Below are 14,552 nucleotides of genomic sequence, written 5' to 3'. Positions count from 1 at the left end.
GAAGATGAAGGATATCCAATGAAGTCCTTACAAGTGTGAGATCGAGTAACGGGTTTATTCACATAATTTAAATTGTTATCCCTACAAAAACTTTCCTTGAATTTATCCATACCAAAATAATATATTTTACTTAATATTAATTCACAAATTGCTATTCAACATATCACTGACAAAGAAACTTATTCATTATTATTTTTTATTTTTTTTTGCAATGGCACCAATAAAAAGTCTTTGACGTGTGTTTATCATTTGTTAATGCGTAATTGTTTTACGTGGCACCATTTTTTTACTTTAATTTGATTTCAAGGTTCAATACCTTCTTTTTTTTCCTTTGTTTGTCATTCTTATTTGTCTAAAAAAGCTAAATAGGTTGTGTTTAAGGTATTTGGAGGATCTGGAGCACGTATAACGATATTTAAATAACCTATTTTTAGCATTTTATACGTTTTTATTGTAAAATGTTAGTTCCATAAAATCCTGTTTAACTGACAATTTTTTTTATAAAATAATGTATTACTTCATAAGAATATCTTAACATGAAAATCCAGGACAGTCCGAAAGAATTATCCGGACAAATAAATTTGTTGATTAATATTTACTTTAGTAATACAGTGTTATGAAACCTTAAAACACACCATTTCTTCTATTTGTAGCTTTAAGAGCCTGCAATCAAAATGGATGATATTTTGAGTTTCAACAAATTCGCTAATATCTTGTCAAAAAAAATAGCACTTACCGTAATTTTAATAGATTCGCCCGTAAATTGTCTTGTCTTTACAAAGCTTTAAATATAAAAACCTTTGCTGCTAACTATTTTTCCAATAATTGATAAAAAAGTAATATTTGTCCAAAAAAAAAACGACAATCTTCAAAACTTTAAGCAAAAAGTACGAGGGTATAGGGTGTATTCAGAACCCCCAAAAAAAAAAAAAAAAAATATATATATATTTTTCTTTCTTGTCACATGTCAAAGCATGGGTGAAAATACGGAAACCTCACAAAACTCAAAAAAGTGTTTTTTTGAATAGGTCTATGCTAAGGTGCGTCCTTTAAAAGATTTCTTAAGAAATTTGACTTTTTTCTTATTACTACGTATGTTGAGAGGTGCATTTTAAGGAAGTCCACGAGAAATAATTTTTAATATATAATTGTTGATATAGTGAATGTAGATTATATTGATAAAGATCGACAAAATTAAACTAAGTTTGCCATAGTTTGTAAACCGACATGCGCCATTAAGTGTGACTATCTTGGACAAGTAAAAGATCTTAGTTTACTCCCTTGTATGATGTAAAAATATATATTTACTGGTCAAGAGCTACTAGCTGGTATTACATCCACGTGATAGTATCACCTCAACTATATTACTTGAATTTAGTCCCTTTTAGGAGAAGGCTTCACGGTAGTTGGGACGGATCTTTTTGGGTGCTCTCTCATCACTCTGGTAGCTTCATTGAATGCAAAAAAAATCAACATTCTTAAAGAAAGAAATAATCATTATTAAATATATAAACTTTTGGATTCTTCTGATTAAGAATATGGATCGAAAACCTGTGAAAGACTTAGACGGAATTATCTACCTGAGATTTTTTTAATAATTTAGTAAGTTTTGGAAAAATCTTGATTATTCGTGGATGACAGTTAAATTATTGTGGTAATTGATGATTTTTCTTAATTGCCTATTATGTAGATTAGTTTCTATAGAAGTTACGAATTATAGATTAAAATAAATTGTTACACTTATTCTGAATAAGTTACAATTAAAAATGCTATAACCCTAAATTGCTTATTTTTTTTATCATTGAATAATTAACTATTTAGAGCATGTGCTGATGTAACATCAAAATTATACGAATATCTACTCATACTTAACAAATTGGTTCTTTCAGTTTAACACATTCTTGTTGAACATTATATCAAATAGGGGTTTGGATGGTATTTGTCATTTGTCCAACAAAAAACATTTAATGGTTAAAAGTCTAATATTAATCAGTAATAGCTGATCGATCAGGTGTGATATATTTTTACATGGATATTTGTATATCGTGGCATATTAGTATTAGTTTCAACTTGTAAATATAGTAATTTTATTTATTTATCGTTTTGTACGTACCCTACTTTACCTTTTTAGTGTGCAAAGAGATATCGGCAATAATAACACACATTTCATACGTTTAGTCCTTCCTCTTTTCATTTACTTTCGTAACACATCCCCCCCCTCCCCTCATTTGTAGGCAACGACTCATGATATTTACCTCAAAGTTCTTTTGTGGTAACTTATATTATAGTTATAGTTGATAATATTGTAGAGAAAAACGCGTGCAAGGAGAAGGGGGGGAAATACATATGGTATCATTGTTTAAAATACTGATGTGATTATCATCTGCCTGGTTTGTTATGATTTTTGAGGGTATAACGAAAGTATTTATTAGCAAAATGTTTAATGAAGGTTAATATAATTGACTGAGACGTTTTTTATCCGTTACAGTAGATTTTATAACGTCACACTCCATGAAATTGTAATTCATTATGAACTTTATTCTCAGAATAATAGCTAATGAAACGACAAAGTAGGGTATTTCGAAATATATTTGAAGTTCCAATTTTAAAAAAAAGAAGGCTTTAAATAAATATAATCCACATAATAAAAAATACACCATCATACATTTATGTTAAATATACAAAATTAAACAACTGGAATCATATAACTAATAACAATAAATTATACATACAGAATATTGAAATAATAGATTGATCTTGTTCTGACACCGGAATTCAGTTAAATATGTCATAACTTTAGGTTGCAATACACAAGCGAGACGTGGAGTTTAATCAAAAAGATAATCACCCCTCTTCTTCATGTGGAAGTTGCTATATACAATTGTGTAAAGGATAGATATATCTCTACCGATGAAATCTAACTAATTATTAATAATAAAGTAAATGTCAAAATCATAAAATTAGACAATAAATATACTTATAAAAAAAAAATTTTACAAATAAATCCATCTGAAAGATTTGGAGCAAAAGCTAATTATGTAGTAATGTCCGGCGATATTACCCCTTATTAAGAGCATCAAAAATGATATTTTTCCTGTTATTTATGCTTATATAACAACATACTATTATCATGAAGGATATACAAAATTGCTAATTATAATGCTACACCCAATGTAACTACCGCCGTTGTTGTGACCATTTAAGCAGTTGTTTTTGTCTTTTATGAGTTTTCTGAACACCATTTCTTAGAACCTATCAACCATAGCTAAGCCTTGAGTGATAAAAAAAGTAATATTTATTGACTATGTAATATTGGAAAACCTAATTATCATACCGAAGTCTTTAATTGAAGAAACTAGTCTCAGACAAACTAGTTGCGAACCATCCAAAGCTACTACCCCCGTTGTTGTGACCATTTAAGCAGTTGTTTTTGCTATTTAATGTGTTGTGTATCATAATTTTTGGTATTTTTAGCTAAAATAGAATTATATTTTATGGTTAGATTTAAAAAAAAATTGAATACTTACTGTTAGATAGTACAAAATTCAGAGTTCCATTTCGAAATTAGTAAATATTTTATAGTTTTTACTGAATACTTGATTGTCGTTTGGTGTGGATGACTCAAAACATTTTTATATGTATTTCTATAAATGATATCAGTACCAACATCCTCCATTAATTTAATAATGGTTCCTCTGGAAGGGATAGGTTTACCTTTGTATTTCTCTATAAATTTTTTGAACGTAGATGATTAGCAATGGATAAGGTATTACATGCAATAAACATCTTTGTGAGATCAGAGTTAAAGTTTGACTTGATGTATTCATCATTAAATTGATTTTTTAGATGAATATCCATGCTCTTGTTATGAGATGAGGATAATGAGTGGCGTGTAATTCTAGACAGGGGACTAAAGGCACATTTATATCGAAAAATCCGACAAACCATCTGTTTCTCATCCGGTAAGTATTTTCCAAATTGCAGGGTCTCCATTTTCATAAATCCAGACAGAAGGCGCCGTTATTTTAGGCACTTTATTCAGTTCTCTATCGACTATCACTATCTAATGTTATATTAATATTGAATAATAAAGGCGGGAATGATAACGTTCTTGATTGACAGAAGAAGATGTATATTATTTAATCAATGATGCCATAAGTATTTATTCTCTTCTCCTCGCACGCTTTTCTATTCTTACTAAAATTATCACCCTTAATTATAATAAGTTAAGACAAATTTAATTTTCAAATTATACATTATTTAGGGGGTATCCACGCAAAAAATAAAGAATTGGTATATTATTAATATTTTGAATTTAATTATTTAGTGCCTCATTTATCATATAGATATTTTTTTTTTTTTTTTTTTGAGGCTAAGGAACTGATCCTGATATAATTTATTGGAAAAAAACTTCTCGTACCCCATTTTCTTTAATGATGGGTTGGAGAAACTTCCAAAGTGAAAATGATGCCACTTCATGGAAGACTGCAAGGCCATATGCCAATATTCTAAAGAGTTGTTTGTTTTAGGCAAACCTTCGTCTGTTTGTATATTCATATTCCATAAAGCTAGTGGATATCGTGGCTCTCTCTTAGTTCTTCCCACATATCAACCGATGAAATTGTCTTCAAAATAATCGACAATGACTCTGAGATCCTCACGAAATGTGTCTGTGAGGATTTAAAACGCATTGACAATTCAATCACAAAGTAGGAAAGCCAATGCAATGAGACTTTTTATTTTAATTTGTACATCCTCATTTTCAATATAAATTTGTCGTAGCCCTGACTTCTGAACTTCCCTCTACGACTGACCCAAATGGAAGAGAAAAAAAACAACCAACAACCTTAGTCAAAGGAAAAACTGTTTTAGTTGTAGATATCGTATTTATTTCCAAATCAGCTAATATACTAATGGGATTAAATTTAATTTCATTATTTGTTCCTCATTGTTCATCCCAAAAATTTGCTGTATGAATCACGGCTTTTGTTAAGAAGAAGTGCATATGCACATTGAATGACTGTGTCCATGACTAATACGTGAACCGTAAATAAGTGGTAAAATATAAGCTGACTAACTTTAAAAGTTCTACCCACAAACCAATGTTGGTATCTGTTGATTATTTCTATAAACATTGTAGTTGAATAAATAATTATTCGATTTTCATTCATCGATCCAGAATCTAATAATAGGGTTGTGTGGGATTTCAAATCCACACCTAGAGGCTAGCAATGGAGAACACTGCTATTTCTTATTATTCGTCTTATGGTTTGAGCTAAATTTATATTTTTCCTAATGACCTTGGAAGTTTCACCTCCGATATTTTGAAAACAACCCTAATAAGAGATCTTGCAGGCTTTACCGAGGAAAGAGCCCTACTTTTAATGTTTTAGTTTAATTTTTTTACCCGTAACTTTTCCAGGAGCAGGAATGTGGTTATGTTCCTACATAATATTGGGAATTTCTCCCTCTTCTGGGGTTGGTCCTGTTTTAACTCTACCTTACAACCATTTTCAACACACCTCCAATTCAAACTATTTTAGTTTTTCCTATCCGACCTATAGATATAGCCTTGAATGTAAAGATGATTAGCCACTCGGCAGCTTTTGATAAATTCCATTTTTATAACTGTATAATTATGATTAGGGTAGTTGGAATCGTTGAAAAAGAACGACTCTGATTGGTTGAAAGATATTATATTAGAAAAAGGAATAAAACACGTTGGTACATTTGCATCTTCTATACAAATTTTCCTCAGTATTGTACTAATCATCATCTCACAGTCACGTACATCATCATCATACCGAATAGAACGTGCCTTTTTCCATGGGTTTCTAACAACAGAGGTACTGATGTGTGGAATTATGATTTAGAAAATAAAAGTATATCTTGCCATTTTTTTGCGGTTTCTCGTGCCCATCTCGTTCTTTATGACAAGTAATCCGCCACTCCAAAACCTCCCATCACATCAATAACTTAAAAGTTTTTCAAGAACCATAAGGTTCAAGGAAACAAAGAAGAATTAAACGGTTCATCATTCAATTGGGACGTAGCAATGTTATTTGTGTCTTGTAAAATCCCTTTAAATGTTCGGGATCATCCCAATTTTTCAAGATCGATGAGTCGTGAACAACATTGTTGGTGAAGTATGACAAGGAGATTTGAATATAATAAAAGAAGAGGTGGAAGAAAAGGATATTTTCGTTGCACTAGATGAGAAAAGAGATCATCAAGGGAGGTCAATGATGGCAATTTTGGTTGGCCCTTTGGATGGACATTTCTGTGGGAGACTTTACCTTATTGACTTGATTGCTGTTTAAAAAAATCATAATTGAGATATATTATAAGTATGTTTGAAATTACCCATCGGCCAGCAAGTATGATGTTTGAATAAAAGTGTGTTTATGTCCGAAAGAAAACAGAGAAACCAGACAGTTGAAGTTGTATTTAGGGGCGCACTTGCACAAAATACGATTCTCACAGCCTTAATTATCATACAAATGTTAACTGCTAAAATTGTTGCAACTTAATAATGAATAAACCACGTTAAACAAGCTGGATAAATCTCAATCAATTAGTAATTCAAATTTGGATTGTTCTAGAACAAGTTAATATATAATAACTAAATTATCACAAATTGCATTCATTCATGTCACCTTTCGATAATTATGTTCTTGTTTTTCTAAAAAATTAAAAGGTAATTCTATCAAATTTAGGTCAGAGGGCAAACCTTTAATATTTGAAATATTTTCAAAAAAACCAAACCCACACAATAAAATCCTAGGTGATGTACCTGATAAAGCAAATAATTCCATGATTCTTCATTTTATAAATTTAAAAAAATCATATTTTGCCCAAAACTTGATAGACATTGAAATATAATATTTTATATGCATGTCTCTCTCTAATTTATTTGACTCCTTAATGAGTAATTCCTATGTAAAAAAGATGAGTAGAACTTTAAAAAATTTGTTGACGGTACTAATTCACATAATTAATAAGCTCTTAAAATTTTGAAAACCAAAATAAATCCTATATGATCGTCTTCACTATTCAATATGATGTTAGATAAAAGTTCTGTTTTACATGCGCATCATGAGCATTCCTTTATTTAGATACCAAATCAATATAAAATTGAGAATATGTTCTACCGGCAGCTAAGTGTAAGAATATATCCTTAAATTGAAGATTGCAATTCACGACAAAGAGTTTTGGCTTTTCCATTAATTTAAGATAAAAATATGTAATACCTCGAAAACAATTAAAATGATTATAAGAAAATTTCTCTGCACATTGTTAGTCATAATAATTAAAGATGAATAAATTTACCGGTAGTGTATTTTTGGCGGGACATACACAAATGCTTTATTTCTACAACACACTTAAAATAAATTGAAGAAACAGAAAAATACACTTAAAAATACTTTAATTTATGAAAGTTACATTCAAATCTATGTCATTTTTTTAAAGAAAACATAGGCATCAAAAGAGGGTTATTTAATTGGTTATACGTATCATAGTAAATAACAATTAATAGAAAATTGAGAAATGTAGAGTTCATTGATAAAAAACAGGGCTTTCGATAGAGACTATCTACAGTTTATTTCTTCGTTTAAGAATCCTGAAAATTTCTGCATTCAATGAACCTAGCAGAGTGATGAAAGATCACCCAAAAAGATCCGCCCCAACACCCGTGAAGTATTCTCCTAAAAAGAACCAAATAGAAGAAATATAGTTTTTTGAATCAATTCAAAAATGGCTCATAAATCAAAAGTTTACTGTCATAACTCTGGAATCAAGAAGTAGATAGTGGAGTCACCATGCCTCATGCATTATGATCCAATACTCTCTATAGTCCTCACTACGCAAGCCTCTCTGCTTGGCTTAGGAGCCGTTCTTCCCAAATGGATGATTGAACCGAGCGTCCCGTAGCATTTGCCTCAAGGAAATTGACTTCATTTGAGCAAATCTACTCACAAATAGATAAGTAGGCGACGGTAATTATATACGCCTTGAACAAGTTTGAGCGTTACCTCATGGGTAGGTAATTACTTATAAGAACGGATCATCACCCTCTCAAATATACTTTCAACTCTGCCAAACGGTTACCCTTAGTCGTATCTGCTCGCGTCGCAAGGTATGCAATGTACTCTCCATGTTTAATTACAAGATCGACTACATCAAAGGTTCTGAGAATGCTCAAGCAGACTCACTCTCACGTCCTTTCATTATCGTATTGAAGGACATAACTCAACCGACTCCATCTTGAGCTACTCCATCACTTCATCTAGTTCCAATGAGGAGGAACTTCTATAAGCTATTAAAGAGGATGATTGAATTAGTAAAGTCATTGATGCTGCATGGTCTAGAGATTGATCAAACATAGAAGAAAGAGCGTACGTGAGGAAGAAAAATAATGTATCCATTGGTGACGGTATTATGTTTCGGGAAAACCGGGCTGTTGTGCCTTCATCATCAAGGAAAAAAAACTTACCCGAAATTCATCGTTCCTATCAGGGGGGATGTCAACATGAAAATGAGAGCTAGATGCCAAATGTGGTAGACTAACATCGACAAAGATAAAGAAAATCATGTAGTGTTTGTCAAAAAAGTGCAATGTCTCCTCTATCACAGTTTAATTCTTTTATTCCCTGTTCTGAGTGGGAAAGAGTACATATCGATTATGCAAAGATTAGCATACTCATATATGCTGGTTCTAAATGGATTGAAGCTGGGTACATGTCAAACACATCCACAAATTCTACTCTAAATCAAATTTTCAAATGGTTGTAACGTTTTGGGTTCCCTAATTTTATTATTCTGATAGCAGGCCTCAATTTACAAGTGATGCTTTCTGTAGGAAATAACTGGAGTGAAGGTAACACACACTCTCTTCTCCCTATCATCCACAATCGAATAGACAAGCTGAGAGGGCGGTTTTATAGTGAAAGAAATGATTAAGAAGAATGAAGGCATACCCTTAGAGGAACTCCTATTGTCATATCGTTTTACACCTTCAGCTGGAGGAAAGTCGTGCTCGTCGAGCTCTTGTTTGCTCAACCTCTCCGGACAACACTAAACTGCCTTTTACCTCAATCCCACAAATATAATTTCTATAATCCCAGTTTGTCAGTTTACTTGTGATATGAATGTATAGTACCCACATTTTAATAAACGAACCCCTAAATGGATCCCAGAAAAAACTGGGAAATTTTTGGGAATTGGGAAATCCATCATGGTAAGTGAAGATCGGCAACGATATGACAAAAAGACACATCTATCAACTTTGTCCTTGTCTCCTTGTTGATTGGAGGGTACTGTAGTGTCTTGTTAATCATTTATATATATATTAGTTATCATTCTTTACCTTTTAATATTTTATGTATTCAAGTTTATACATTTTTACATGGTCACTCCCTTTTTACCCGTGGGGCAGGTCACTTCCCTGTAAATTAGTTCTTATGTATTTTCGTCTGTTTATTTAAGTGTATCCATATAATATACTCTTTTTAATACTATACCTCTTCCAGAGTCAATTCTATTATATTCCTTTTACCCATTGGGTTGCCGACAAGACTGAATATTAATATATTGATCCTATAAGAATAATCAAGGCTGATACTTCCAAAATTGGAATTAAAAAAAGGTAAACTGTCAAATTCAAATCGAGTAAATACAATTTGTTTATTGTAATCAAGTGTAATTCTTCTAGTCTTTTATGCAGAAATAAAAATAAGATACTTGATAAATTAATCTATAACATCGGTAAAGTAAACTTGGATTCGAGTCTTGATGATTATCATTCTGAAGAATCCCCTTTACCTGAGGCTATGGAAATTGAACATTCGTCCAAAAAAAAAATATTTAAAAAAGTGGTAGTTCTGGCTAATACTGAGGGGGAAGAATATCTTAAATGGAGGAAAGAGAAGAAAAAATTACCCTTGGAAATTAGTAGGCTTAAAAAAAAAGAGTTATTTCTCTTCAAAAGAAAAATCTTTAATAGAAAGTATCAAAGAGACTGGAGTCACAAGCCTTAAAATATAGGTTACAGTAGCGATTTTCATCAAGTCAAGTCAATGTGTTTATGAACAAAAAGTTGACTGCAAGACCAAAAACTGGGCTAAAGTAGACATTCAAAGTTATCTGATTTAAAGATCAATGGCTGGAGGAAATGCATATAATTATCCTCAGGAGAAATTTCCCTCCCTTTGCCAGCTATATCAACTTTGAGAAAATAGATTTCAAAATTAAAATGTTCCCCTCGGATTCCGCATAAACTTTTAGATATTTTGAGGGAAGAAAAGTTAGTGCATGTAAAATTATATTACAATTGTAGCAATTGGCATAAATATTTATAAGTAATATTTTAAATTGTTTTCTCTCCCAAAATTTTCTCTAAGGAATGATCAGTTTAAGCATTAGGAGTGCTGTCTTTTGATGAAATGGATTTAAAAAGAGGTTAAGATTACTTTCCTTCCTATGATCAAGTATTTGGCCCATAACAAGGTTAATAGATATACGAGGTTATACAATAACGCGTTTACAACTGATGTTTGACTTCCACAACGCTTTTTAACATTAATGTCATAGTGTATAAGTGGTTGGGTGTTTTCTCAAAATCTGATTTTCTTGCCCAATAGTCGGTACAATACATTAAATTGAAAATTCTAGCAATAGTGACGTCATAGACTATGAGTGGTTGCGTATTTTGTTAAAATCTACCCATCATGCCCAGCAGTCGGTACGATACAATTGAAAATTCTAGCCAGCCCGATTATATGATTGACTAACCTTGTATTTCTATTAACTTTAGCCCAAACAAGAAGATTCAGATTGCAATGATACATGGAGTTTGAGAATCCTAGATAAGGCATGTTTACTTTGATTTCACCATTGCCATGTATATTGAAAATCTATTCAATATCATAAAAGGTATAGAAAAGAGAAGAATTGGTGTAATAGCTATGGTCTTCGATATGGGTCCGACAAATGTGGGACTGCGTAACAGAATAGGAATCACTAAGGATTCTCCGTATTTTTTAAAACCCATCGGACACATCAAAGAAGATTTAAGTCTTTCCTTATCAAACTCCTGAGAAACCATCTTTTGGATAAAAGGTACAAGTTACCTGAAAGGCCACAAATCACAAGGAATGATTTTATAGAATTGAATGGAAGAGATTGTCAAGAGCTAAAAATAGCACACAAAATATCCATCTGGAATGTTACGGTAGTCAGACACAGCGGTTTTTGCTGGCCACACAATTGTTAAGCCATACAACAGCCTCAGCATTTGAATATTTTCCACCAAAGAAGTCACAAGCTAAGTTTCTTAAAACTAAATTCTTGGTTTGATGTCTTCAATAGTAGGAAGCCCAATGATGTTAAAATAAATTATTGTGGATTTGGCATCCATTTGGATGAACAAAAATAGGTCCTCGATAAGATGAAGGAAATAATTAGTAATATCCGGAGAATTGGTAAAGAAAAATTATTTTTCCCTCTCCAGCATGGAATTTTGATTTCCATATCATCTTTGGAAAAATTATTCGAAGATTTGAGAGAATCCTCTGGAATAAAATTCACCCTCACTCGCGGTTGAATCAGAACTTCTTGGAAAACTTTTTTTCGCGTTATAGTGCCCTTGGAGTCTCCAATGATCATTCAACTAGTGTTGGTTGTATAAATCGATTCCGATTAGCAATCCTTGGCCAAGCTGATAGGATCCATATTAGATCATCAGCATTTCAAATGGAACATAAAGTAAACGATGATTTCCTTGGTTGTTTAATTAAGGACTTGGAACAAGTAGTGAATGATCAAAAACTAAATTAGGAAGAACATGATGTTGCTTCACTATTATCAGCTAAATTAGCCTTACATCATAATTTGAACACAAATTATCAACAAATTCGTCCTTTTCTGCCTTGTACTGTGGTATTCAAGGACTTTGCTACATAACGGGATAACTGGCTAAACAGTTTGAAGCTAAATACTCTGAATATGCAGGACACAAGGTCATCCTTGTACTGCAGATTTATCAACATGTATATCAGCCTTATCTAGAGGAGTGTTGACTAACCCAGAAAGTTTATTTTTTTACACAAATAACACAATTTGAGGCAATCTTTGAGGCTTATGATGGACCAAAAATATCAAACCAACTTAAAGTTATTGAGTCAATAATATCTGTTATCCAAGTGTCAGCTCCAAATTTCCCTCAGGATGTCATAATAAAATATGGTTGATTAAGAACCTTCATTAGAATTAAGGAACTAAATAATAGTCTAAATGTGCAAAAAAACAAAGAAATTGGCCGAAAATTAAAGAAATTATCACATTATATAAAATAGCTTTCAATAAATTATATTAAATTTCTTATAATTGGTTAATAATAAATTTACCATATGTTAAACTTTTTTATCCAGATGATTTTTAATATTAAATTAAATTAAATAAAAATAGACATTTAATCATTTTTGAATTATTACACTAAATCCAATAACTGGACAACCTAAAATAAATTAAAACTAGTTATCTATCATTAATTAAACAAAAAAAAAGATATTAAATCAAAATAACAATTAATTATATTCTCAAAAAAGTTATCATTTCATTAACTTTGCGTATTGTGCAAAACACCTTAATCTGATTTTGTTATGTACAGAAATTGAACTTCATATTCCATTTAATCTATTCTTATTTTTGTAGGCTAATTTTTGTTTGAGCTCCGACAAATTTGAAATATCATCTTCTCGTTAATTTTTGGTTTCTTTTTTTAAGCATATCTGTGGATAGCATTATTTTCTACCCTGAAGGAAATAAATGTTACTCAAATGAACGGACATGATGATATCAATCTTAAATTATATTGCAAGTGAAATATAAACTTATCTCTCTGAGTTCAATGGATTCACATTATTAATGTTATCTTTTCATTGAAAATTTAACTTTATTAAGAGTTAACAAACAGGAATGAATGCTGACTAATGATAAATTTGTAGGTTCAGAATCTGAATTTTCTCTCCCCTTATATCTTACAGAGGGATATATAGTGTATATTTCATATTATATTGCATTAGTTTTTAAAATAAAAATTTAATTACCTGCTAAAGTCACATTAATACTTAAACTTGTAATATGAAGTCAGAACGTTTTTTATTTCAAACTTTGGGAATGGTTTTATACTTAATAATAGAATATATTATCATCTACTTTCAGTGATGTTATACAGTAATCCAATTTTAATTAATCTTTATGTTTTCATGTAAAATATGATGATTATAACTTATTAACATTCATAAGTCAGCAATGAGTTTCAGACCATTAGACCCAACTATAACGTGAGTTATTATATTAATGAAATAGTTGGGATGTTAAGAAGATATAATTTTGCCAATCTAAACTTAACTATTCGAAAATATATGCATGAAATTATTACCTTAATTTCCATATAAATTTTTTATTATGACAATGTAATTGAAGTTAAACCACCTTCAAGGTATAAATCTAAATTAACCTAGATTAAATACTCAATAATCATTACTTATTTACATCTCTTTATAGGTATATTCTTGGATTATTAAAAAATTACATATAAATTTAAAAACAAAACAAAAATAAATTAATGTTTGGTTTATTATAAATAACAATTAAGTATAATATTTTATATGATAAATACCATAAATATGTACTGAAAATTTTGTATTGTTGTATCACAACAAAAATGATGGGAATATTTACAAATCTTAATTGAAGATTATATATTATGCATAGTTTGAAATAATCTTTGTAAATGTTAATTTGTAATGAAAAATGTTCACATTATGAGGATTTGGTTGTGATAAACTTTATGCCACACGATTAATGAATAAAATGGGAACAAATATATATACATAAAATAATATAATTTAAAAAAGTAAAGATTTTAAATTCAATAGGAGTAGTAATCTATCCATCCATATATAAATGAATATATTCAAAGTTTGAAATTATGACGGGATTAATAATTTACTTTCAGGCTCAGATTAAATTCTCTGGGCGTGAGTTATAAAATAAAGATATAATTGGTTATTAAAATATGAAGTTATAGCTGTAAAACTAAAATAAATAATAATTTGAAATTTAGATGAAATTTTAATGCATACAATCATTCTTCATTCCTTAAGACCGGAAGAAGTGGACTTCTATGTTCTCAAAAAGTTATGAACAAAGGAATATAGATTAAATTGAAGGAAGATACTTCTAACTTGATTATACATCTCAATCGAAAAAATTAAAAGATCCATTCATCATGAATAGGGAATTTAAATATTTCAATTATAATTAGTAATTACTTTATTTGAATATGTACGAAGTGCGGTACTATGATATTAATTATTATTATTATCATTTTGATAACGTAGACAATATGAAGATGTTTTTTATTTGCTAGTATTCCCCATAAAAAATAGGATCACTCAATGAATACAAAATCGAACAATTTTGGATATGCATATTTTTAAAATTTAACATTGAATATTTTTCTATAATATAACCTATGATATTTCTTA

At 30.4% G+C, this 14,552-nt stretch overlaps 1 long non-coding RNA gene across 1 annotated transcript; it reads right to left on the bottom strand.

The window, feature by feature from the left end:
* Window positions 1-2,571: 2,571 nt before the first annotated feature.
* LOC139906833 (uncharacterized) lies at window positions 2,572-13,017 on the bottom strand. The gene is made up of 2 exons (XR_011782825.1): window positions 3,335-13,017; window positions 2,572-3,271 (listed from the first exon to the last, which is right to left on the bottom strand). It is a non-coding gene; the product is annotated as an uncharacterized lncRNA (long non-coding RNA).
* Between the last annotated feature and the right edge of the window lie 1,535 nt (window positions 13,018-14,552).

The sequence above is a fragment of the Lepeophtheirus salmonis genome, chromosome 12, assembly GCF_016086655.4.
Source record: "Lepeophtheirus salmonis chromosome 12, UVic_Lsal_1.4, whole genome shotgun sequence".
Taxonomy (NCBI): domain Eukaryota; kingdom Metazoa; phylum Arthropoda; class Copepoda; order Siphonostomatoida; family Caligidae; genus Lepeophtheirus; species Lepeophtheirus salmonis.
The sequence above is the reverse complement of the archived record's forward strand: the minus strand, read 5'-3'. Positions and strand labels throughout refer to the sequence as shown.